The sequence below is a fragment of the Triticum aestivum genome, chromosome 6A (assembly GCF_018294505.1).
Source record: "Triticum aestivum cultivar Chinese Spring chromosome 6A, IWGSC CS RefSeq v2.1, whole genome shotgun sequence".
Classification (NCBI taxonomy): domain Eukaryota; kingdom Viridiplantae; phylum Streptophyta; class Magnoliopsida; order Poales; family Poaceae; genus Triticum; species Triticum aestivum.
Window position 1 is genome coordinate 223,846,910 of NC_057809.1, and position 24,082 is coordinate 223,870,991.

Here is a 24,082-nt window from a genome sequence, read left to right on the forward strand (position 1 = left end):
TATATATCTTAAAACGGCCGCATAGAAGGTGTTCCCAATACTTGGAGGCACAAGTATAAAAAAGGCCACTACGGGTAATCAAAATATTACTTATAATTACATATGCTATCATAACATAGCATCTTTCGAGCACTGCGTCTCTATTACATGAGCACCTTCAAGAACTTCCTGAAAATAGTGCTCGGAAGGTACTCGGCTTTTTTATGAATCTTGGGACGCAACAACGGTGGTCTCCATCTTTGCCCAGTATGTCTTAACACGGGCAAGAGCCATCCTAGCGCCCTCTATGCATGCTGACCTCTTCATTGCATCTATACGCGGCACCGCGTCAACGAATTGCTGCACCAAGCTGAAATAACTCTTCGGCTCCGATCTCCTAGGCCACAGATGACCCATGGCGTACTTCATGGCGAGTCCGGACAATCTATTCAGCTCGGCGCATTGAGCCAGGCGATCGTCCATTGTCAGTGGACGCTCTGGATTGTGAAACTGTGACCAGAAAAGCTTTTCCACTTCGCGATCTTCCAGATCTCGAAAGTGTTCGGTCGCATCAGCAGCACTTGCTGCCAAATCCAAATAGGTGTCCTCCACACTCCACATCCTGTCCAACGGAGCAAACTTCGGATCACAAACCTTCCTCCGCAGCATAAAGGGCTTTCCAGCCGCAATCTGTTCGGCCTGACGCAGCTCCTCTTTCGCAGCTCTCATCACAGAGCGAGCGTCCTTGGCATCGGCAATGGCCTTCTCTAAGTCCGTCTGTCTCGCCCGGTCTTCTTTCTCAAGAAGTTTGCAACTGTCTGCAGCACTCTTTAACTTCTAGGCCATCTCGGCCATCTCTTCTTTGCTTCGGCAGTGAGCAGCCTGTTCGGCTCTCAGCTCTTCAAGGGCCTTCTTGGCAGCCGCATCACTTTTTCTGGCTTGCTCCTTAGCTCGGGCAAGTTCTGCCCTAAGATTCTCCATGGCGGCCGTACCATCTGCGTCAAGCACATACATTGTAAGACACTGGCATGAATCTCCTCTTACCTGATGCCGTCCGAAGAATTACATACCTTGAGCCTCATCAAGCTGCTTGTTGACAAGCGCGATGTCGGCATCTGCCACGTCCAGTTGCCGCTTTAGTTCGGCCACATCATCAGTTCGGCTTGATTCCGGACACCCCGCCACCTACATTCAAAGGCGACATCTTAGACCTGGGATTATGATCCTCTGCGTGCCATCATTTCTTGACAACGCACACAGTCTCAGGGGCTACTATCTACACAGGGCGCATCTTATTTATGCGCAACTGACAAAAGTGTATGTTGTCTAACGTACCTCAAAACCCGTCAGTAAACTTTTGACGGCCTCATGCAATCCGCTTTCTGTGGATGAAATCCTTTCAATCACCGTGCCCATCAATGCACGGTGCTCCTCTGAGATAGAAGCTCGCCCCAGCAGAATCTTTAGCTCCTCCGGCCGAGCACCAGACGGTGCCGGACTTGTCCTACCTCTTTCGAAGGCCGGACGCGGAGAACTTTGGGGGGCCGCACAGCCACCTCAGGGTCGCCCGCCTCGCTGGGCGGCATGGTAGGGGGAGGTGTTCCGCTCTCCATCATCTCCGGAAGAAGATCCCCCGAAGACGAGCTCTGCTGTGAAGGGCTGAGGTCCGAGCTACAAGGTAAAATTTCGGTTAATCTTTTCAGATATAAAATCAAGGATTTCTCTCATCCCTTAAAAGGAAAATCTTTTCTCCACTTACGGCTCGTTGGAGGGCAGATCCCCTTGAGGGCGTAGTCCGGCCAAGGAACTCCCTAGCGTCGGACCCTCTGACGAGGATTTTCTCCCCCGTTTCGAGGCCATGGTCTCCGGGTTGTCAGAGGCGGCTCTCTTCTTCCCCTTAGGAGAGGAATTGTCGGTTCCTCCCTTCGGAGCAGCCTCCCTCGAGGAGGCCATAGCTTCCTTGTCCTCCCCCTCCAAAGGCATTCTCTCCAGCATCCTGACTAGCACAGGATCCGGCCTGGTTTCAGGAAGGGGAGCCGGACACCTGATCAGCTTCACCTTCGCTATCCACTCTTGTTTAAAAGGACGGCTCTTTTAGGGGCAAGTTTATGACAATTATACGGATAGAAGGTCCGGGCACAGGGTTGCTTACTTGAGTATCCGGGCGATTGCAGCTTAGGCCTGCGTCCTCGGTCAAATCCGGACACATCCCATGTGATCCGAAGAACAGTCTATACATCTCCGCGGGCGTTGCGCCCATAAAATGCTGGAGAGCTCGTGGTCCCTCCGGATTAAACTCCCACAGACGAAGGGAGCGACATTTGCCGGGCAATGTTCGGCGAATCAGCATGACCTGCGTCACCTTGACCAGGCTGAGGTCTCCTTTTAAGAGATCCCTAATGTGGCCCTGCAACAGGGGCACGTCTTTGGATAACCCCCAATCTAATCCTTTGTTGACCCATGACGCTAGCCGTGGTGGGGGACCCGAGCGAAAGGCAGGAGGCGCCACCCACTTGGCACTCCTGGGAGCGGTGATATAGAACCACTCTCATTGCCACAAGCCGAGCACCTCTTGAAAGGTGCCCTCGGGCCATGGAGCATCGGCATTCTTACCGATGACAGCACCTTCGCACTCTGCGTGCTGTCCCTCGATCATCTTTGGCTCCACTCCAAAAGTCTTGAGCCATAAACTGAAGTGAGGAGTAACGCGGAGGAATGCTTCGCACACAATGATGAATGAGGAAATGTGGAGGATGGACTCCGGAGCTAAGTCATGAAATTCCAGTCCGTAATAGAACAGCAACCCCCTCACGAAGGGATCCATCGGGAAGCCTAACCCCCAAAGGAAGTGGGACATGAACACTAGCTCTCACCGGGCTGGGGATTGGGAATAGCCTGCCCTTGAGCAGGCAACCTATGCGGAATTTCGGCGGTCAAGAACTTAGCCTCTCTCAACTTTAGCACATCCTCCTCCGTGACGGAGGAGGGCATCCATCGGCCTTGAAGGTCGAAACCGGACATTGTCGAAGGTCCGAAGCGCCTGGAATCTGAAGCCTAGGGTGTTGGAACTCGAGGCGACGGGCGAACTCGTTTGAGATTGGAAAAGGGAGTAAGGCCTTGGTCTCTTTATAAGAGGTTGAATACCAGGAGCCCTCCCCGTAACCGTTTGGGACTCGCCTTTAATCGAGAAAACATGCTAACGGGCATGATTGGGTTACCCACGTCCGTATTGATGAGAATCCCGTAAAAGGGGGTACACGATCTCTGCTTTGACAAGACGTGCCAAGGAAACCGCCTCGCAAAACATGCTGAGGTGGAAAAGTAAAAACGATTCGAGTGAAGGACTTGGCCGTAGTGTGAAGGCGCACTGCGGAATACGTCAGCAGATTTGATTTGTGTTATTCTCTCTACGGCAATATGTGGAAACTTATTTTGCAGAACCGGACACTACTCATGGTGTTTACAAATCTTCTATGAAGGACTTGGAGGAGGAATCCGCCTTGCAATGCCGAAGACAATTTGCGCGCCGGACTCGTCGTCATTGAAGCCTGGTTCAGGGGCTACTGAGGGAGTCCTGGATTAGGGGGTGTTCGGGTAGCCGGACTATACCTTCAGCCGGACTCCTAGACTATGAAGATACAAGATTGAAGACTTCGTCCCGTGTCCGGATGGGACTTTCCTTGGCGTGGAAGGCAAGCTTGGCGATGTGGATATTCAAGATCTCCTACCATTGTAACCGACTCTGTGTAACCCTAACCCTATCCGGTGTCTATATAAATCGGAGGGTTGTAGTCCGTAGGCAATCAACTCCATACACAACAATCATACCATAGGCTAGCTTCTAGGGTTTAGCCTCCTTGATCTCGTGGTAGATCTACTCTTGTACTACCCATATCATCAATATTAATCAAGCAGGAGTAGGGTATTACCTCCATCGAGAGGGCTCGAACCTGGGTAAAACAAAGTGTCCCCTGTCTCCTGTTACCATCCGACATAGACGCATAGTTCGGGACCCCCTACCTGAGATCCGCCGGTTTTGACACCGACACCGATCATGGGTTAAATTTTTGGGCGACTGGCTCTATCACATAGACATCCCTTAGTGCGCGCTTGTGCTCCCTCTTGGGGATATGGGTGACGTATATCATGTTCACCGTTTTGACTTCGGGGGAAATTTCTTCTGTCCCCCTGTTTTTGGTGCGCGAGATTCCTCATCGTCATCCTCATTGGGTGACCCTTTCTCCTTATGTTCGGCATTTAACTTGCCGGCCTGTTTGAAGACCCAACAACTTCTGTTGGCGTGGTTGGCAGGCTTATTAGGAGTGCCGTGGATCTGGCAGGGTCAATCAAGTATTCGATCCAGACTTGATGAACCGTCTTTGTTTCATTTGAATGGCTTCTTCCGTTGACTGGATTTGGAGCCACTGAATCCGGCATTGACTGTCATATTCTCTGCATCATCATTGTTGCTCTGACGCTTATGTTTGTTGCATCGGGGCCTTCCGTTGCCGTTTCAGGCTTCGGAAGTATCAGGGTCGCTGGTACTGTTACCGCTACAGGCTAGCCAGCTATCCTCGCCCGCGCAGAAGCGGGTCATTAGTGTTGTAAGTGCTTCCATGGACTTCGGCTTTTCTTGGCCGAGGTGTCGGGTGAGCCATTCACCGCGAATGTTGTGTTTGAAGGCCGCTAGGGCTTCGGTGTCCGGACAGTCGACAATCTGGTCCTTTTTAATTAGGAACCTGGTCCAGAATTTCCTGGTTGACTCTCCGGGCTATTGGACTATATGACTGAGGTCATCGGCATCCAGAGGTCGGACATAAGTGCCTTGGAAGTTGTCTCTAAAGGCATCTTCCAAGTCTTCCCAACTTCCAATAGAGTTTTCTAGGAGGATGTTTAACCAGTGTCTAGCTGGCCCCATAAGTTTTAGGGGAAGGTATTTGATGGCGTGTAGATCATCACCGCGAGCCATGTGAATGTGGAGAAGAAAATCTCCAATCCATAATGTGGGATATGTTGTGCCATCGTATGATTTGATGTTCACGGGTTTAAAACCTTCAGGGAACTCGTGCTCCATTACCTCATCAGTGAAGCATAGGGGGTGTGTGGCACGTCTGTATCGGGCCATGTCACGACGCAGTTCGGATGGAGTCCGAATGCGGTTTTCAGCACGGGGTTGACTATGCTTATCGCACCAGGCTTGATAGCCCTTCTCTCACGCTGGAGCACGCCCCCATGATCCGTAGATTGACCTGGGTCTGACCTGCTCTATTTTCCAAGTCCTGTTATAGGTCGTATGTGTATCCCCGAGTTGTTGTTTCTCTGCTTTTACGGCGAGGTAGTGTGGGCTGGTGTTTGGCTTGAGTTGCCGTTCTGTCCCGACCACGCGATGGGCGTTCGGGTCCGTCAGTCACGTTACACGCGGGTGGTATAGGCTCCAGCGCCTCGTCGTGGAATTGGGGTAGCAGCTTACGCTTTGGGTAACTCTTTGCTGGGCATTCGAGGACGTATTCTTCGGCTGCCAGGACGTTGGTCCATCTGTCGTTGAGCATGTCTTGGTCAGCCTGAAGCTTCTGCTATTTCTTTTTTAGGTTTCTAGCCGTGGCTATTATCCAGCACTTGAAGTGCTCTTGTTCGAGGGGTTCCTCTAGCACGATAAAATCTTCTTCGCCGAGGCTTACATCGTCTTCGGAGAGTGGCAGATAGTTCCTGTCCTCCGAGTCATTGTTCCATGTTTGTTCGTCAGGGTCAACTTGCCCGTCCTCCCGATCATCCTGTTCGGATGTTGGTTCGACGGGGTCTTCTTGGTCTTCGGCATTCTCCGGAGTATCATTGTCTTTGGTGCCGGTATTGCTGTTCTTAATGCAACGCGATTTAGAGCGGCACCGCTGACGTCGACGTTTCAGTGGTATCTCAGGAGGTTCATCCTCGACTGGGTTTTTCTCATCATCGCCGTTGCTGTTTTTAGGTGTATCCACCATGTATACGTCATACGAGGAGGTGGCCGTCCAACGTCTGGTGACCGGTGGTTTTTGGGCCTGCTCCCCTCTGGCATCATCGTCCATACCGTCAATGTCTTCGGATGCGTAATCAAGCATGTCGGTTAGATCCTCGACAGTGGCTGATACGTCTCCAACGTATCTACTTTTCCAAACACTTTTACCCTTGTTTTGGACTCTAACTTGCATGATTTGAATGGAACTAACCCAGACTGATGCTATTTTCAGTAGAATTGCCATGGTGTTATTTTTGTGTAGAAATAAAAGTTCTCGGAATGACCTGAAACTTCACGAAGAATATTTTTTGAATATATAAAAAATATTGACGAAAGAATCAAGGCCAGGGGGCCGACACCCTGTCCACGAGGGTGGGGACATGCCCCCCTGCCTCGTGGGCCCACTGATGCTCCACCGACCTCAACTCCAAATCTATATATTCACATTCAGGGAGAAAAAAATCAGAGAGAAGGATTCATCACGTTTTATGATACGGAGCCACCGCCAAGCCCTAATCTCTCTCGGGAGGGCTGATGTGGAGCCCGTTCGGGGCTCCGGAGAGGGGAATCCGTCGCCATAGTCATCATCAAACACCCTCCATCACCAATTTCATGATACTCACCGCCGTGCATGAGTAATTCCATCGTAGGCTTGCTGGACGGTGTCGGTGTCAAAACCGGTGGATCTCGGGTAGGGGGTCCCGAACTGTGCGTCTAAGACGGATGGTAACAGGAGGCGGGGGGCACAATGTTTACCCAGGTTCGGGCCCTCGCGATGGAGGTAATACCTTACTTCCTGCTTGATTGATCTTGATGATATGAGTATTACAAGAGTTGATCTACCACGAGATCGGAGAGGCCAAACCCTAGAAGCTAGCCTATGGTATGATTGTTTTTGTCCTACGGACTAAACCCTCCGGTTTATATAGACACCGGAGGGGCTAGGGTTAGACAGAGTCGGTTACAAGGGAGGAGATCTACATATCCGAATCACCAAGCTTGCCTTCCACGCAAAGGAGAGTCCCATCCGGACACGGGACAAAGTCTTCAATCTTGTATCTTCATAGTCCAACAGTCCGGCCAAAGTATATAGTCCGGCTGTCCAAGGACCCCCTAATCCAGGACTCCCTCAGTAGCCCCTGAACCAGGCTTCAATGACGACGAGTCCAGCGCACACATTGTCTTCGGCATTGCAAGGCAAGTTCCTCCTCCGAATACTCCATAGAGGATTTTGAACACAAGGATAGTGTCCGGCTCTGCAAAACAAATTCCACATACCACCGTAGAGAGTACAATATTTCCACAAATCTAATCTGCTGACAACTTTTCATAATGTGACATCACGCCATGGCCTTGGTCATTATTCGAACCGTTTTTCCCTGCCCGCCACGGCACGTGTTGCGAGGCGGTTTTATTGGCATGTCTTGTCGAAGCAGAGATCGTGTTCCCTTATCACGAGATTCTCATCAATACGGGTGTGGTTAACCCAATTGTGCTTGTTAGTACGACTCCTCGATTTTAGGCAAGTTCCAAATGGCCACGTGGAGGACGCTTGATATTCTCCCTCTTTATAAAGGGGCCAAAGCATGCCCTTTACTTCTCGCTCTCAATCCTTCCCTTCCCCCACCCCGAATTCCAACACCCAAGGCTCAGGCAAAGCGCTTCGGACCTTCAATCATGTCCGGATCCAACCTTCAGGGCCGGTGGATGGCTTCCTCCTTCACAGAGGAGGACATCAAGAAGCTAAGGGAGGCCAGGTATCTGACCGCCAAAATCTCGCACAGGCTGCCTGCCCGAGGGCAGGTCATCCCTACTCCCGAACCCAACGAGAGCGTCGTATTTATTTCCCACTTCCTCCGAGGGCTAGGCTTTAGCCTTGATCCCTTCGTCAGAGGGCTCATGTTCTATTATGGGCTTGACTTCCATGATCTAGCTCCGGATTCCATTCTTCACATCTCATTGTTTATCGTCGTATGTGCGGCCGTCCTCCGCATCACCCCACTCTTTGGCTTATGGCTCAAGACCTTCAATGTGAAGCCGAAGATGATCAATGGGCGACACGCAGAATGCGGAGGTGCCACAATAAGCAAAGGCGTCGATGCCCCATGGCCAAAGGGTTCCTTCCTGGAGATATCCAACTTATGGCAGCGGGAGTGGTTTTACATTATAGCTCCCCGAAGTACTAAGTGGGTGGCTCCCCCGCCTTCCATTCGGGCCCCCCACCACAACTAGCGTCATGGGTCAACAAGGGGCTAGACTGGGGGCCGGTTAATGACGTGCCGACATTGCAAAGTTGCATCCGAGATCTCCTCAAGAGGGATGTCAGTCTCGTCAAAGTAATGCAAGTTATGCTAGTTCGTCAGGTCCTGCCATGCCAACGTCGATCTCTCTGAATTTGGGAGTTCAACCCGGAAGGACCGCGAGCTATTCAGCAGTTCTTCGGCATGACGCTCGAAGATATGTATGGATTGTTCTTCGGAGCATGAATAAAGTGTCCGGACACCACCAAGGATGCGGGTCTCAACTGCAACCGTCCAGATACCCAGGTGAGTAATTCTACGACCGGACATGCTGTTTTTTATTTGTCACAACATCATTCTGAGAAAACCGATCTTGGCCAGGACTGGATAAGAAAGGCGAAGATGATCAGGTGTTCGGCCCCCCTTCTCGAAGGTTCCCGGATCCTGTACTAGCCAGGATGCTCGAGCATGCACTTTATCAAGTGCCATCAGGGGTAGATAAAGGGAGGGATAAACAAGTCGAAAGCGGGCCTCACGCATTACTCATCCAAACCGGGGGAATTAGCATCTCCACGAAGGATGATGATCGGGGAGAAGAATCTAGAATCCCCTCCCCCCAAGGAAGGAAAAGGACTGTCTCTGACGACTTGGAAACAAAAGGTTCCAAATGAGGGAAGAAATCTTCATCAAGAGGCACTGCCCCGGAGGGCGTCCTTACCGCACAATGCCCGCAAGGGGGCCAGCCCTCCATCAAGCTATAAGTGAATCAAGAGTACTTTTGGTAAATATATCCTGCTTTATCTTCAAGGACAATAACCGAGACATATATCTTGCAGTCCAGCTCGTAGCCCTTCTCGGCAGAGTTCGTCTTCGGGGGATCTTCTTCCGGAGATGATGCAGAGCGAAATGCCTCCCCCTGCCTCCCCACCTCCTAGGACGGACGACCCTGAGGTATCATCACAGAGGGTTTCTCCTGATCCGCCCAGGCCAGAAGGTAACCCTTCAGCCACCTGTAGTTCGGAATATTCGTCTCCTACGGAGAGCAACAAAAAGAGTCCGGGACTGTCCGATGGGCAACCGGACGCACTGATGAGCCTTTAGGAGAAAGCGGCTATTTCAGAGGAGCGTCGTACTTTAATGAGTATGGTGGTTGAGAGGATCTCATTCGCCACAAGTGGGTTGCATGAAGCTTTTACGAGCCTGCTAAGAGGCTTTGAGGTACGCAAAGTAATATATAAGAATTTTTGATGGTACCGCACATGCTAGGTGTGCTCTATACAGATAGTAGCCCCTGAGACTCTGGTTGCTATCCAGGGGCAGCAAACAGAGGATCATAGTCCTAGGTAAATAATCGCGATGCTTTCATGTGCAGACGGCTGATGGTTCGGTGGCTAGCCGGACTACTGAGTTTGCCGGTTTGAGCCGGCAACTTGATGCAGCAGATGTCGACATTGCGCTTGTGAACAAGCGGCTTGACGAGGCACAGGGTATGTATTTTTGGGTGGTCAACAAATATTAAGAGGAGCATGATGCTAGTATCTATAATATGTTGTGACTGCAGATGGAGCTGCCGCCGTGGAGACCCTTCGGGCGGAACTTGCCCGAGCCAAGGAACAAGCCAGGAGGAGTGATGCGGCCGCCCTAAAGGCGGCAGAAGACTTAAGAGACGAACAGGCTGCTCATCATAAAAGTGAAGATAAAATAGCCAAGATGGCTGATGAGCTGAAAGATGCCGCCGGCCAATATGAGCTTCTTGAAAAGGAAAGCCAGACGAGAGCGGCTGACCTAAAGAAAGCCATGGAGGTAGCCAAGGAAACCCGTTCTAAAATCAGAGCGGCAGAGGAGGAGCTCCGTCAAGCCAGAGATATCACGGCTGGGAAGCCCTTTTTGTTGCGGACGAAGTTCGGAGATCCGAAGTATGCCCCTCTGGATCGATTATGGAGTGCTGCAAACGCATATGCGGACTTGGCAATGAGTGCTACTGATGCGACTGAGTTTTTCAAAGATCAAGAAGATCACGAAGTAGAGAGATTGTTCTGGTCGCAGTTCAGTGCTCCGACGCATCCGCTGCTGTTAAATGAGAAAATGGCCGAGTGGGTTGAGCTCCGTAGGTTGTCCGGGCTTGCCCTGAGGTCTGTCGTGGATCATCTTTGGCCGGAAGGACCAAAGCCGAATAGTTCTTTTGGTTTAGTGCAATGATTCCTTGGTGTTGTGCAGCATATCGATGCCGTAAAGAGGTCAGCGTGCATAGAGGGTGCGTGGATGGCTCTTGCCCGTGTTAAGACATACTGGGCAGAGATGGATGCCACCGCTATGGCAACCCAGGGTCCGGCCGCAGGCCAGGTCTTGGTCGAGCAGTATTTAGAAGAAGTCCTAGAAGGCGCTCGTTTAATAGAGGCTCAGTGCTCGAAGAGTATCATGTTCGAGTGACATGTATCCCAATTGTAAAAACAATGCTATTTGGATTATAAAGGTTGTGTTTATACTTTTTTCCTGAAAGTATTATGATGCCTCATGTGCGGCCGTTTTATGTATGTATATAACCTGAAAGTTTGCAGTCGTCGGCTTCATCCCCCACGCATATAATGCGGGGGTGTTCGGAAAAGCGTGTATTCACACTTGATCCAACGTCTTGGTCCATTAAGGAGGTGATAGTGCGGCGAACGAGGCAATCGGACTATATTGCTTTAACACTTTCAGTTAGCCATAGAAGTTCGATAGTGGGGCTACTATATAGCCCCTGGTACTTCCGCGCTTATCCGAATACGGTGCACGTACATACATGAACGGGAAACCGGTCCTTCGTTACTGCGGAGGAATCACGAAGATTCCACTGAGTCCTCGAGTGGTTGACCAGTCTCGCGCTTTATCATGACAATCAGTTTTCGGCTTTCTCTACTGAGGTGCTCATCCAGATGAACCAGGGCACAATCGCAGTAGTTCTCCCGGTGCCACCTTAGCCGATAGAGCGGAACGTAAGGTAGCAAAACACGGGAGCCGGGCAAACCCAACATGTGACCAAAGAGATGATTCGGAGCTGATGCATATAAGGCCAAACTCGCGACACCGAACACTCCCTAAGGTATTCGGACTTTACAGCGTATATCGGGCTGAGCAAAGCCCTTGATAATGAACCCTGAATTTCCAGGTACGTGCATCAGTCTGACGTGGCAAAAATGCCAATAACGTCCGCATCCCTCTCGGTTGTGCTAAGTATCCGGAGGGCGTGAAGCAACAAGAGACAGTGAGAAAGGTTTACACGGGGTCTTAATCTAGAAATAAACCTTTGAGCAAGGCCCTGCTGCACGTCTGCGCATGTGTCTCCGTTGTGCCGTGTCCTGGAAGGGTGTAGCACGATTATCATCGAACTATAGTCCATTTTACATGCGGGAAGCCCCTAGCGCCACCTATGGGGGTATATCCATCGACCCAATCTCGGGTTTGTCTGAACTGTTACAGCGAGGGGTGCGCCGGACTCGTCTAGCCGTGTCCGCGGTCTTGACGACCGATCATTTATTCTGGTTGGAGGGGTCGTTCAGTGTTCGGCTACGAAATCCGCCGTACTTTCCTCTGCCTGTAAGGAATGCTCTGAGTTTCCGCTAACTATGATGATGCCACGTGGACCGGGCATCTTAAGCTTAAGATAAGTGTAATGCAGTATTGCATTAAAATGAGCGAAGGCTGTTCTTCCGAGTAGTGCTTGATAGCCGCTTCGGAATGGAGCGATGTCGAAGGTTAATTCTTCGCTTCAGAAGTTGTCGGGAGAACCGAATACAACCTCTAGTACTATAGAGCCCATGCATCGGGCTTCTGGGCCTGGTATTACTCCTTTAAAGGTAGTATTGCTTTGGCTGATTCTTGTTGGGTCTATCCCCATTATGCGGATTGTGTCTTGATATATCAGATTAAGTCTACTGCCGCCGTCCATAAGGACTCGGGTGAGATGGTATCCGTCAATTATTGGGTCTAGTTCCAAGGCGGCCGATCCTCCGTGTCAGATACTAGTCGGGTGATCCCTGCGATCAAAAGTGATTGGGCAGGCCGACCAAGGGTTGAACTTGGGGGTAACGGGGTCTATGGCGCATATGTCTCGGAGTGCGCGTGTGCTCCTCCTCTTCGTTACGTGAATCATGTTCACTGTTTTGACTTCTGGTGGGAATTTTTTCTGTCCCCCAGTGTTTTGTTGGTGAGGCTCATCCTCGTCTTCACTTGGTGTCTCCCTCCCCTTGTGTTCGGCGTTTAGCTTGTCGGCCTGCTTAAAGACCCAGCATTCTCTGTTGGTGTGATTTGCAGGTTTATCGGAGGTGCCGTGAATCTGACATAATCTGTCCAGAATCTTGTTTAGGCTGGACGGTCCATCTCTGCTGCCTTTGAATGGCTTTTTCCGTTGACCGTGTCGAGAGCCCCTGAATCCGGCGTTTACCGCCGTATTGTTTGGGCTGACTTCGTTGCTTCTACGCTTGCTTTTATTGCGTCGTGGTTTTCCATTGCCATCCCTGACTTCGGATGTGCTTGGGTCGCTGGTGCCGCTGCGGGCCAGCCAACTATCCTTGCTCGCGCAAAAGCGGGTCATAAGGCTTGTTAGGGCTGCCATTGTCCTTGGTTTTTCCTGGTCGAGCTGTCTGGCAAGCCATTCGTCCCTGACACTATGTTTGAAAGCCGCTAAGGCTTCGGCGTACGGGCAGTCAACAATTTGATTCTTCTTAGTGAGGAATCTGTTCCAAAGCTTTCGGGCTGACTCTCCAGGTTGTCGAATTATGTGACTTAAATCGTCTACATCCGGAGGTCGGACATAGGTCCCTTGAAAATTAGCCCTGAAAGCGTCCTCGAGCTCTTCCCAACTTCCAATTGAGTTTTCGGGGAGGCTTTTCAACCAGTGCCTAGCTGGTCCTTTCAACTTTAAGGGCAAGTATTTGATGGCGTGGAGATCATCTCCACGAGCCATGTGGATGTGAAGTATAAAGTCCTCAATCCAGACCCCAGGGTCTGTTGTTCCGTCGTATGACTCTATGTTCACGGGTTTGAATCCTTCTGGGAATTCATGGTCCAGTACCTCGTCGGTGAAACATAGGGGGTGTGTGGCACCTCTGTATTTGGGTGTGCCTGATAGTTGTAGTGTTTGATTTTGATTCCGAACTAATATTCTGTCAGTATAGTCATTTCGGCGGCGATAATTCTGTGCCAAAACGCGCTTCCTAGGTCCATAAATGGACCTGGTCAAACCGGATTTTTGTGTAGGTCCTCACGTAGGTTGTGTGTTGACTTGTGTACGTCATCGTTAGCCGCCCTGTCACGACCACGGGGTGGCCGGTCTGGTTGATCCGCCATTTTATTTTCCGGCTGAGTGGGCTCTAAGGCCTCGTCATCAAATTCACGCAACAACTTGCGCTTTGGATAGCTTTTTGTGTGGCGATTACCGCTGTACTTTTCTTCCATCCCAAGCACTTTATTCCATCTGCTGTTGAGCGTATTCTACACGGTCTTGAGCCTTTGCTTCTGCTTCTTCAGGCTCCGCGCGGTTTCAATGAGCCTTTTATGAAGGTTCTCTTATTCCAAGTGTCTTTCAGGGATAATGTGTGCATCGCCGTCCGGACTATTCATGTCTCCGGAGACAGGTTGATGAGTTTTACCCTCGGGGTCATCGTGACCGGACAACGGCTCCATACTATGTTCGTCGTCCGATGGTTCACCCTGCTCCACTGCTGGGTTCATGTGGTCATTGTCTCCTTTAGGGTCGACCGGGGTGTTACTCTTTCTTGCACTGTTATTGCTGTTTTTGCCGGGGCGAGATTTGGAGCGGCGCTTACGCTGTCGCTTTGGTTGCTTCTCGAGGGAATTGTCTTTCGTTGCTTCCTCCCGCTCCTCGTCGTCATTTTCTTTGCGTGTATCCACCATGTATATATCATGTGATGAAGTGGCAGTCCAGCGCCCTGCGGGTGGTGGTTCCTATTCGTCTCCCGCATCGTCGTCCATACCGTCGATGTCTTCGGAGCCGAAATCAAGCATGTCGGTTAAGTCGTCGACAGTGGCTATTAAGTGGGTGATGGGTGGGGAACGAATTTCTTCGTCGTCCACTTCCCACTCAGGCCGAACGCAGTCCGGCCAAGGGCCTCCTGGCAGGGAGAGGGGCCTTAATGAATTTAGCACATCACCCAAGGGCGAGTGCTGAAAGATATCCGCGGAGGGAAACTTCGTGATCGGCTCCCAATCAGATTTGATAGGTACGGACACAGGTGGTTTGGAGACCGTGGCCAGGGACGAATCCCAAGGTCCGACAACACAGGTCTCATAGGAGGTGGAGTCAGTATTCGTCTCTATCGCCGCTGAGTGTGTGGCCTCCGTGGCAGGGTCCATCCACCCGTCCTCGAATGGCGCGATCTGTTCCGGATTGAGAGCCGGAGTAGTTACAGGTGTAATCTCCCGAACATTGTCCGACGGCGGAGCTAAATCATGCTTATCGTGACTGTGCGGCGCACCTGACATGGGTTCGAATCCGTCGAAGATCAAGTCTCCGCGGATGTCAGCGGTGTAGTTAAAGCTTCCAAACATGACCTAATGGCCAGGGGCATAGCTTTTGATCTGCTCCAGATGGCCAAGCGAGTTGGCCCACAGTGCGAAGCCGCCGGATACGAAGATCTGTCCGATGAGAAAAACCTCACCCTGGATCGCATCATTGCCGATGATCGAAGGAGCCATCAAGCCTTATGGTGACGACACAGTGGAACTCTCAATGAAAGCACCAATGTCGGTGTCAAAACCGGCGGATCTCGGGTAGGGGGTCCCCAACTGTGCATCTAAGGCGGGTGGTAACAGGAGGCGGGGGACACAACGTTTACCCAGGTTCGGGCCCTCACGATGGAGGTAATACCCAACTTCCTGCTTGATTGATCTTGATGATATGAGTATTACAAGAGTTGATCTACCACGAGATCGGAGAGGCTAAACCCTAGAAGCTAGCCTGTGGTATGATTGTTGTTGTCCTACGGACTAAACCCTCCGGTTTATATAGACACCGGAGGGGGCTAGGGTTACACAGAGTCGGTTACAAGGGAGGAGATCTACATATCCGAATCGCCAAGCTTGCCTTCCACGGAACGGAGAGTCCCATCCGGACACGGGACGAAGTCTTCAATCTTGTATCTTCATAGTCCAACAGTCTAGCCAAAGTATATAGTACGGCTGTCTGAGGACCCCCTAATCCAGGACTCACTCAGACGGTGATGGGTTGGATGAGATTTATCATGTAATCGAGTTAGTTTTGTTAGGGTTTGATTCCTAGTATCCATTATGTTCTGAGATTGATGTTGCTATGACTTTGCTATGCTTAATGCTTGTCATTAGGGCCCGAGTGCCATGATTTCAAATCTGAACCTATTATGGTTTCATGAATATATGTGAGTTCTTGATCCTATATTGCAGGTCTATAGTCACCTATTATGTGTTGTGATCCGTTAACCCCGAAGTGACAATAATCGGGATACTTACCGGTGATGATCGTAGATTCAGGAGTTCATGTGTTCACTAATGTTAATGCTTTGGTTTGGTACTCTATTAAAAGGAGGCCTTAATATCCCTTAGTTTCCAATAGGACCCCGCTGCCACGGGAGGGTAGGACAAAATATGTCATGCAAGTTCTTTTCCATAAGCATGTATGACTATATTCGGAATACATGCCTACATTACATTGATGAACTGGAGCTAGTTTTGTGTCACCCTATGTTATAACTGTTGCATGAGGAATTGCATCTGACATAATTATACATAACCGATCCATTGCCTACAAGCTTTTCACATATTGATTTTTGCTTAATTACTTTTCCGTTGCCACTGTTACAATTACTACAAAACTGCTACTGTTACTTTTGCTACCGTTACCGCTACTATCATATTAGTTTGCTACTAAATACTTTGCTGCAGATATTAAGTCTTTCAGGTGCGGTTGAATTGACAGCTCAACTATTAATACTTGAGAATATTCTTTGGCTCCCCTTGTGTCGAATCAATAAATTTGGGTTGAATACTCTACCCTCGAAAACTGTTGTGATCCCCTATACTTGTGGGTTATCAAGACTATTTTCTGGCGCCGTTGCTGGGGACCATAGCTCTATTATTTGAGTCACTTGGGATTTATATCTGCTGATCACTATGAAGAACTTGAAATATAAAAGAACCAAGATTTTTCCCTCAACTATGAGGGGAGGTAAGGAACTGCCATCTAGCTCTGCACTTGATTCACCTTCTGTTTCGAGTAAACTTGCGACACCTAAACCTGCTTCCGCAATTAATTCTGATATGTCACATGTTATTGATGATGCCACTTATGCTTTGCATGATACTTATGATGAAACTACTTCTATGCTTGATAATACTGTGCCATTAGGTGAATTTCTTGATGAACAACTTGCTAGGATTAGAGAGAATGAAATTATTGAAACTGATAATATGGATGAAAGTGATGATGAAGATTCTCCCCCTAGATATGAATTTCCTGTTGTGCCTTAGGGTTATGTTATGGATGAAGAAACTGCTAGAGACTTTTTAGCTTGCAATGGTAGATATGATCTTAAGAAATTATTAGCTAAACTGAAAGAAAAATCCTTGAATGCTAGAATGAAATATGACCCTGCTTTTGCTACTTCACCTATCTGTATTTTCGATAAGGATTATGATTTCTCTGTCGACCCTGAGTTAATTACTTTGGTTAAATCTAATCCTTTCCATGGCTATGAAACTGAAACTGTTGTGGCACATCTTACTAAGTTGAATGATATAGCCACCATGTTCACTAATGATGAGAAAACTTGCTATTACTTTATCCTTAAGTTGTTTCCATTCTCATTAAAGGGTGATGCTAAAACATGGTTTAATTCTCTTGATCCTGGTTGTGTGCGTAGTCCCCAGGATATGATTTATTACTTCCCTGCTAAATATTTCCCCGCTCATAAGAAACAAGCTACTTTAAGGGAAATATATAATTTTGTGCAAATTGAAGAAGAGAGTCTCCCACAAGCTTGGGGAAGGCTTGTCCGATTTAATGTTTTGCCTGATCATCCTCTCAAGAAAAATGAAATACTTGATATCTTTTATAATGGACTAACTGATGCTTCTAGAGACCACATGGATAGTTGTGCTGGTTGTGTTTTCAAGGAAAGAACTATTGATCAAGCTGAATTGCTATTGAATAATTTGTTGAGTAATGAAAATGATTGGACACTTCCTGAACCAACTCCTAAGCCAACTCCAAAGAAAAGGGGTATTCTATTTCTCAGTCCTGAAGATATGCAAGAGGCAAAGAAATCTATGAAAGAAAAAGGTATTAAAGCTGAAGATGTTAAGAATTTACCACCTATTGAAGAAATACATGGTCTTGATAACCCGACACAGGTAGTGAAGGTAAATTCTCTCTATAGATTTGATGAAGGTGATATCCCTCGTAATAAGTCTGCTAGCCAATGCTTGGATGAGTTTGATAATTTTATTATTAAGCAAGAAAACTTCAATGCTTATGTTGGTAGACAATTGAAACACAATTCTTATATGATTGAACACTTGAGTGATTATATGTCTAGAGTTAAAGGTGAACTTAAACTTATTAGTAAACATGCTTCTATGGTTACCACTCAAGTAGAACAAGTACTTAAAGCTCAGAATGATTTGCTCAATGAATTAAATAATAAGAAAAATGATAATGTTGTTAGAGTTGTGATAGAGGGGGTAAAATGACTTAGGAACCTTTGTATCCTGAAGGCCACCCTAAGAGAACTGAGCAAGATTCTCAGAGAACTAATGTTGATGCACCTAGTTCTTCTAAGAATAAGAAAAAGAAAAATGATAGAACTTTGCATGCTTCTAGTGAACCTGTTGTTGACACACCTGAGAATCCCAATGATATTTCTATTTCTGATGCTAAAACACAATCTGGTAATGAACATGAACCTAGTGATAATCTTAATGATGATGTTCATGTTGATGCTCAACCTAGCAATGACAATGATGTAGAGATTGAACATGTGGTTGATCTTGATAACCCACAATCAAAGAATCAACGTTATGATAAGAGAGACTTTGTTGCTAGGAAGCACGGTAAAGAAAGAGAACCATGGGTTCAGAAACCCATGCCTTTTCCTCCTAAACCATCCAAGAAAAAGGATGATGAGGATTTTGAGCGCTTTGCTGAAATGATTAGACCTATCTTTTTGCGTATGCGTTTGACTAATATGCTTAAAATGAATCCTTATGCTAAGTATATGAAAGATATTGTTACAAATAAAAGAAGGATACCGAAAGCTGAAATTTCCACCATGCTTGCTAATTATAATTTTAAAGGTGGAATACCAAAGAAACTAGGAGATCCCAGAGTACCAACTATACCATGCTCCATTAAAAGAAACTATGTTAAAACTGCTTTATGTGATCTTGGAGCCGGTGTTAGTGTTATGCCTCTCTCTCTATATTCGTAGACTTGAATTGAATAAGTTGACACCTACTGAAATATCTTTGCAAATGGCCATAAATCAACCACTATACCTGTCAGTATTTGTGAGGATGTGCCTGTTGTGGTTGCAAATGTTACTATTTTAACGGACTTTGTTATTCTTGATATTCCTGAGGACGATAGTATGTCAATTATCCTTGGTAGACCCTTTTTGAATAATGTAGGGGCTGTTATAGATTGCAATAAAGGCAATGTCACTTTTCATGTTAATGGTAATGAGCATACGGTACACTTTCCGAGGAAACAACCTCAAGTTCATAGTATCAATTCTATTGGAAAAATTCCAACAATTACTATTGGAGGTTTTGAATTTCCTCTTCCTACTGTCAAGAAGAAATATGATATTCTTATTGTTGGGGATGTGCATATCCCCGTTGAGGTAACCTAGTGTTATTCAAAAATTCTCCGGTTTCATGTTATTCAGAAAGAGTTTATTAACAAGACTTGATCAACCTTATTAGTGGATTCCTTTTGATGAGCATGAGATGGATGAAGTTAGAAAGCACAACTTTCTGTACCCTCCTTTTACTTTCTGTTATTTAGATTTAATAAAGCAAAAATAGTATTTTCTGTCTGTTTTCTAAATTATCCTTGCAATAAAAAATACCCCGAAAATAAAAGTTCTCCAAATGCCCTGAAAATTGTATATGATTTTTTCTAGAATATTTAAGAATTATTGGCACTGAGAACACACCAGGGGGCCTCACCACTTGGCCACGAGGGTCTAGGGCATGCCCTACCCCCTGGGCGTGCCCCTGCCTTGTGGACCCCACATGGGCCCCCTCCACTTATTCTTGCACCCACACACTTCGTCTTCCTCCAGAAAAAAATCATCCACCAGCTCAAACCCGAGTCTAGCTCATCTTGCTACCATTTTCGATCTCCTAGCTCAAAGCTCCATTCACAAAACTGCTTTGGGGGATTGTTCTTCGGTATGTGACTCCTCTAATGGTCCAATTAGTTTTTGTTCTAGTGATTTATTTATTGCAATTTTTTGCTGCTTAGGTGACCCTGTTCTTGAGCTTGCATCAAATTTATGTGGTCAAAAGTAGTTTTAATGCATGATATAGTCTCTAGGCACTTGTAGGAGTAGTTGCTATCAATTTTTTGGAGTTTGGTTCACTTTTATTTTGAGTTACTAAAAATTTCAGAAATTTTTCAGAGAAAGAAAATGATGAAAAGATTGTTGAGGGGCTCTTCGAGCCGAAGCTCGAAGGATAAGCAAAGTGAAGAAAATAAGAAGCCCAAATATAATCTCCCTTGCATTGCGGAAGTTCGGCTGTGTGGATGGCCTTGTGATGAGTTCTTGACCAGCGCGAACAGTATCTCCTCCTAACTAATATTTTAGTGCAAATTTTTTACTTTCATGCTAAGAAATCACCACCTTCGGTGGAATTTCACTTATATGATGAGGTTAAGGAGATGTCACTATATGATTTTTGTCGGGTCTGTAAGATACCCTTTGTGGGCAGCATAGAGGAACCACATTGTAATGATGTGGAGGTGTTTATTGGTATGATTGTTGTAGGGGAAACGAGGAAAGTTTCTGAGGCAAGAATTACTAGCATACATTTTCCTGTTCTATGTTACTTTGCAATATTTGCTAGTAGATGATTAATTGGTTGTGGGAACAGTGGAAACCTTAGGGCCCCTAATATTTTTATTTTGCGCCATGCCTTGTTTCGTGATGCTACTTTCAGTTTAGGCGCCATTGTTGCTAAACGGTTAAATCTGAATCGTACGAAGTGTCCCGTCTTTGGAGGCATCTTTGCCTCGCGCTTTGCTGCGCACTTTAACATACCTATTAGGCATTATGAGAAAGAGGAAAAGTTGCTGCCTCCTATTTTTCTAGATTGTAAGAGTATGGTAGAGCATGATTTTATTGTTAAGGATAAGAAGAAGATGCTTGAATATAGATTGATATTTAATAAAAATTACTTTGACATTATTACCTTTCCTGCTCCCTCTTTGTTTGACATATTTTCAGGCACGTACCTCATCTTGTTGGAGGCCGTTTATGCATACTGGAGCCTGACACCAGCTCCAGAGCCTGAGCCGGAACCACCACTTGAACCTTATCGACAGTCTATTTATCAGTGGAATCCAGAGGAGATCGCCAACCAGTTGCACCTAGATGACACTCCTCCGCACACTGGAGAGGGTCACTTTGATCCATGGGCATAGACCAACTTAGGCCAAAAGCCTAAGCTTGGGGAAGTACGTATTTCTCAACGACATTACATTCATGTTCACACACTCATTCCAGTTGTCGGTGCTCATACATTTTCATTGTACTATCCATGCTAGTTTAATTTCTTTTTAAGCCTTCTTCTTGTGTGTTTGAAAAACCTTAAGAAAAACCAAAAAAATAGTTGTAGCTTTTAGCTAGTGTACTTTCCATGCTTGTAAGAGTAGTAATTAAAAATAAAACCCAAAAACATTTCTCGTTCTTCTTTTGCTTGTTGGGAGCTTTCCCGTGTAAATAGTTTTGTTTCTTTTCGTTTCTTTGGGTGTCGAGAGGAGAAGACCATGATGAAAATGTTGAATGGCTCTCATATGCATTATTGTTGATCTAAAAAGAGCCCATTGCCTTGTCTTCTCCCTTGTATTGAATGCTTGCAGATTCCAGCTTAGTCCAATGCACGTGCACTATTATTATTATCCACACCGTTCAGTCGTGCAAGTGAAAGGCAATAATGACGATATATGATGAACTGATTGAGATGATAAAAGCTGGTATGAACTCAACCTATCTTGTTTTTGTAAATATGATTAGTTCATCGTTCCTGATTCAGCCTATTATGAATGAAACATGTTTGCAATGACAATTAGAGATTATAGTTGCTCATGCCATGCTTAAGTAGCTGGGAGTTTATAATGGTTTACCTTGCGTGCCAACATGCTATTAAAATGGTTGTGATGTGGTATGATAGGGTGGTATCCTCCTTTGAATGATTCGAGTGGCTTGACTTGGCACATGTTCACGCATGTAGTTGAAACAAAATCAACATAGCCTCCACGATATTTATGTTCATGGTGAATTATATCCTACTCATGCTTGCATTCAGTGTTGATTAATTTTAATGCATGTTCATGACTGTTGTCGCTCTCTAGCTGGTCGCTTCCCAGTCTCTTTCTAGCCTTCACTTGTACTAAGCGGGAATACTACTTGTGCATCCAATTCCATAAATCCCAAAGTTATTCCATATGAGTCCACCATACCTTCCTATATGCGGTATCTACCTGCCGTTCCAAGTAAATTTGTATGTGCCAAACTCTAAACCTTCAAATGAAATTATGTTTTGTATGCTCGAATAGCTCATGTATCAACTAGGGTTGTCTATATCTTCCATGCTAGGCGGGTTATTCTCAAGAGGAGTGGACTCCGCTCCTCACTCACGAGAAAATGGCTGGTAACCGGGATGCCCAGTCCCATGCTCAAATCAAATCAAAATAATTGCAAACAAAACTTCCCCAGGATTGTTGTTAGTTGGAGGCACCCGTTGTTCGGACAAGCCATGGATTGATGTTTGTTGGTGGTAGGGGGAGTATAAACTTTACCATTCTGTTTGGGAACCGCCTATAATGTGTGTAGTGATACGTCTCTGTCGTATCTATAATTTTTGGTTATTCCATGCCAATATCATACAACTTTCATATACTTTTGGCAACTTTTTATACTATTTTTGGGACTAACATATTGATCCAGTGCCCAGTGTCAATTCATGTTTGTTGTCATTGCTACGCTAGATCATTGCACATCCCGGTACACCACGGGAAGCATTCATATAGAGTCATATCTTTGTTCTAGTATCGAGTTGTAATATTGAGTAGTAAGTAAATAAAAGTGTGATGATCATCATTATTAGAGCATTGCCCCAGTGAGGAAAGGATGATGGAGACTATGATTCCCCCACAAGTCAGGATGAGAATCTGGACTTTTAAAATAAATAGAAGAGGCCAAAGAAGCCCAAATAAAAAAAGAGGCCAAAGAAGCCCACCAAAAAACAAAATAGAAAAAGAAAAGAAAAGAAAAGAAAAAAAGAAAAAAATGAGAGAAAAAGAGAGAAGGGCAATGTTATTATCCTTTTACCACACTTGTGCTTTAGAGTAGCACCATGTTCTTCATATAGAGAGTCTCTTGAGTTATCACTTTTATATACTAGTGGGAATCTTCATTATAGAACTTGGCTTGTATATTCCGATGATGGGCTTCCTCAAATACCCGAGGTCTTCATGAGCAAGCAAGTTGGATGCACACCCACTTAGTTTCCAGTTTGAGCTTTCGTACACTTATACTCCCTCCAGTCCTTTTTAGTTCGCATATAAGATTTGACTGAAGTCAGGCATAAAGTTTGACCAACTTTATAGAAAAAAGTACCAACATTCACAATCTGAAATCAATATCAATAGATGTGTCATGACTTAAAGTTTCATATTGTATAACTGTAGCATGGCAGATGTTGATATTTTTTATATAAATACGGTCAAACTCTATGTGACTTCAGAGAATTCTAATATGCAGAGTAAAAAGGACAGGATGGAGTAGCTCTTAGTGCATCCGTTGCATGGCAATCCCTACTCCTCACATTGACATCAATTGATGGGCATCTCCATAGCCCGTTGATTAGCCACGTCGATGTGAGACTTTCTTCTTTTTTGCCTTCTTCACACAAACCTCCATCATCATATTCTATTCCACCCATAGTGTTATGTCCATGGCTTGCGCTCATGTATTGCGTGAGGGTTGAAAAGGCTGAAGCGCGTTAAAAAGTATGAACCAATTGCTCGGCTTGTCATCGGGGTTGTGCATGATTTGAATGCTTTGTGTGGTGAAGATGGAGCATAGCCAGACAATATGATTTTGTAGGGATGAGATGACATGAAGATTGTTTTCGATGGCTCGAGAGGTCATCATCGGCGCAGAAGCCGAACAGGCGGTCATAAGAAAACCACCTAGCCAGAGGGTTTGGCCGACAGTCAAAGCTCCCTTAGCAACGGTGCCGTCTTTAAAGACGGGGCGAGGCATCCTTCCTGATGGCGACGACACAGAGGAACTCTCAATGAAAGCACCAATGTCGGTGTCAAAACCGGCAGATCTCGGGTAGGGGGTCCCGAACTGTGCGTCTAGGCCGGATTGTAACAGGAGGCAAGGGACACGAAGTTTTACCCAGGTTCGGGCCCTCTTGATGGAGGTAAAACCCCATGTCCTGCTTGATTAATATTGATGATATGGGTAGTACAAGAGTAGATCTACCACGAGATCGGAGAGGCTAAACCCTAGAAGCTAGCCTATGGTATGATTGTTGTTCCGTATCTTGTCCTACGGAGTAAAACCCTCTAGTTTATATAGACACCGGAGAGGGTTAGGGTTAC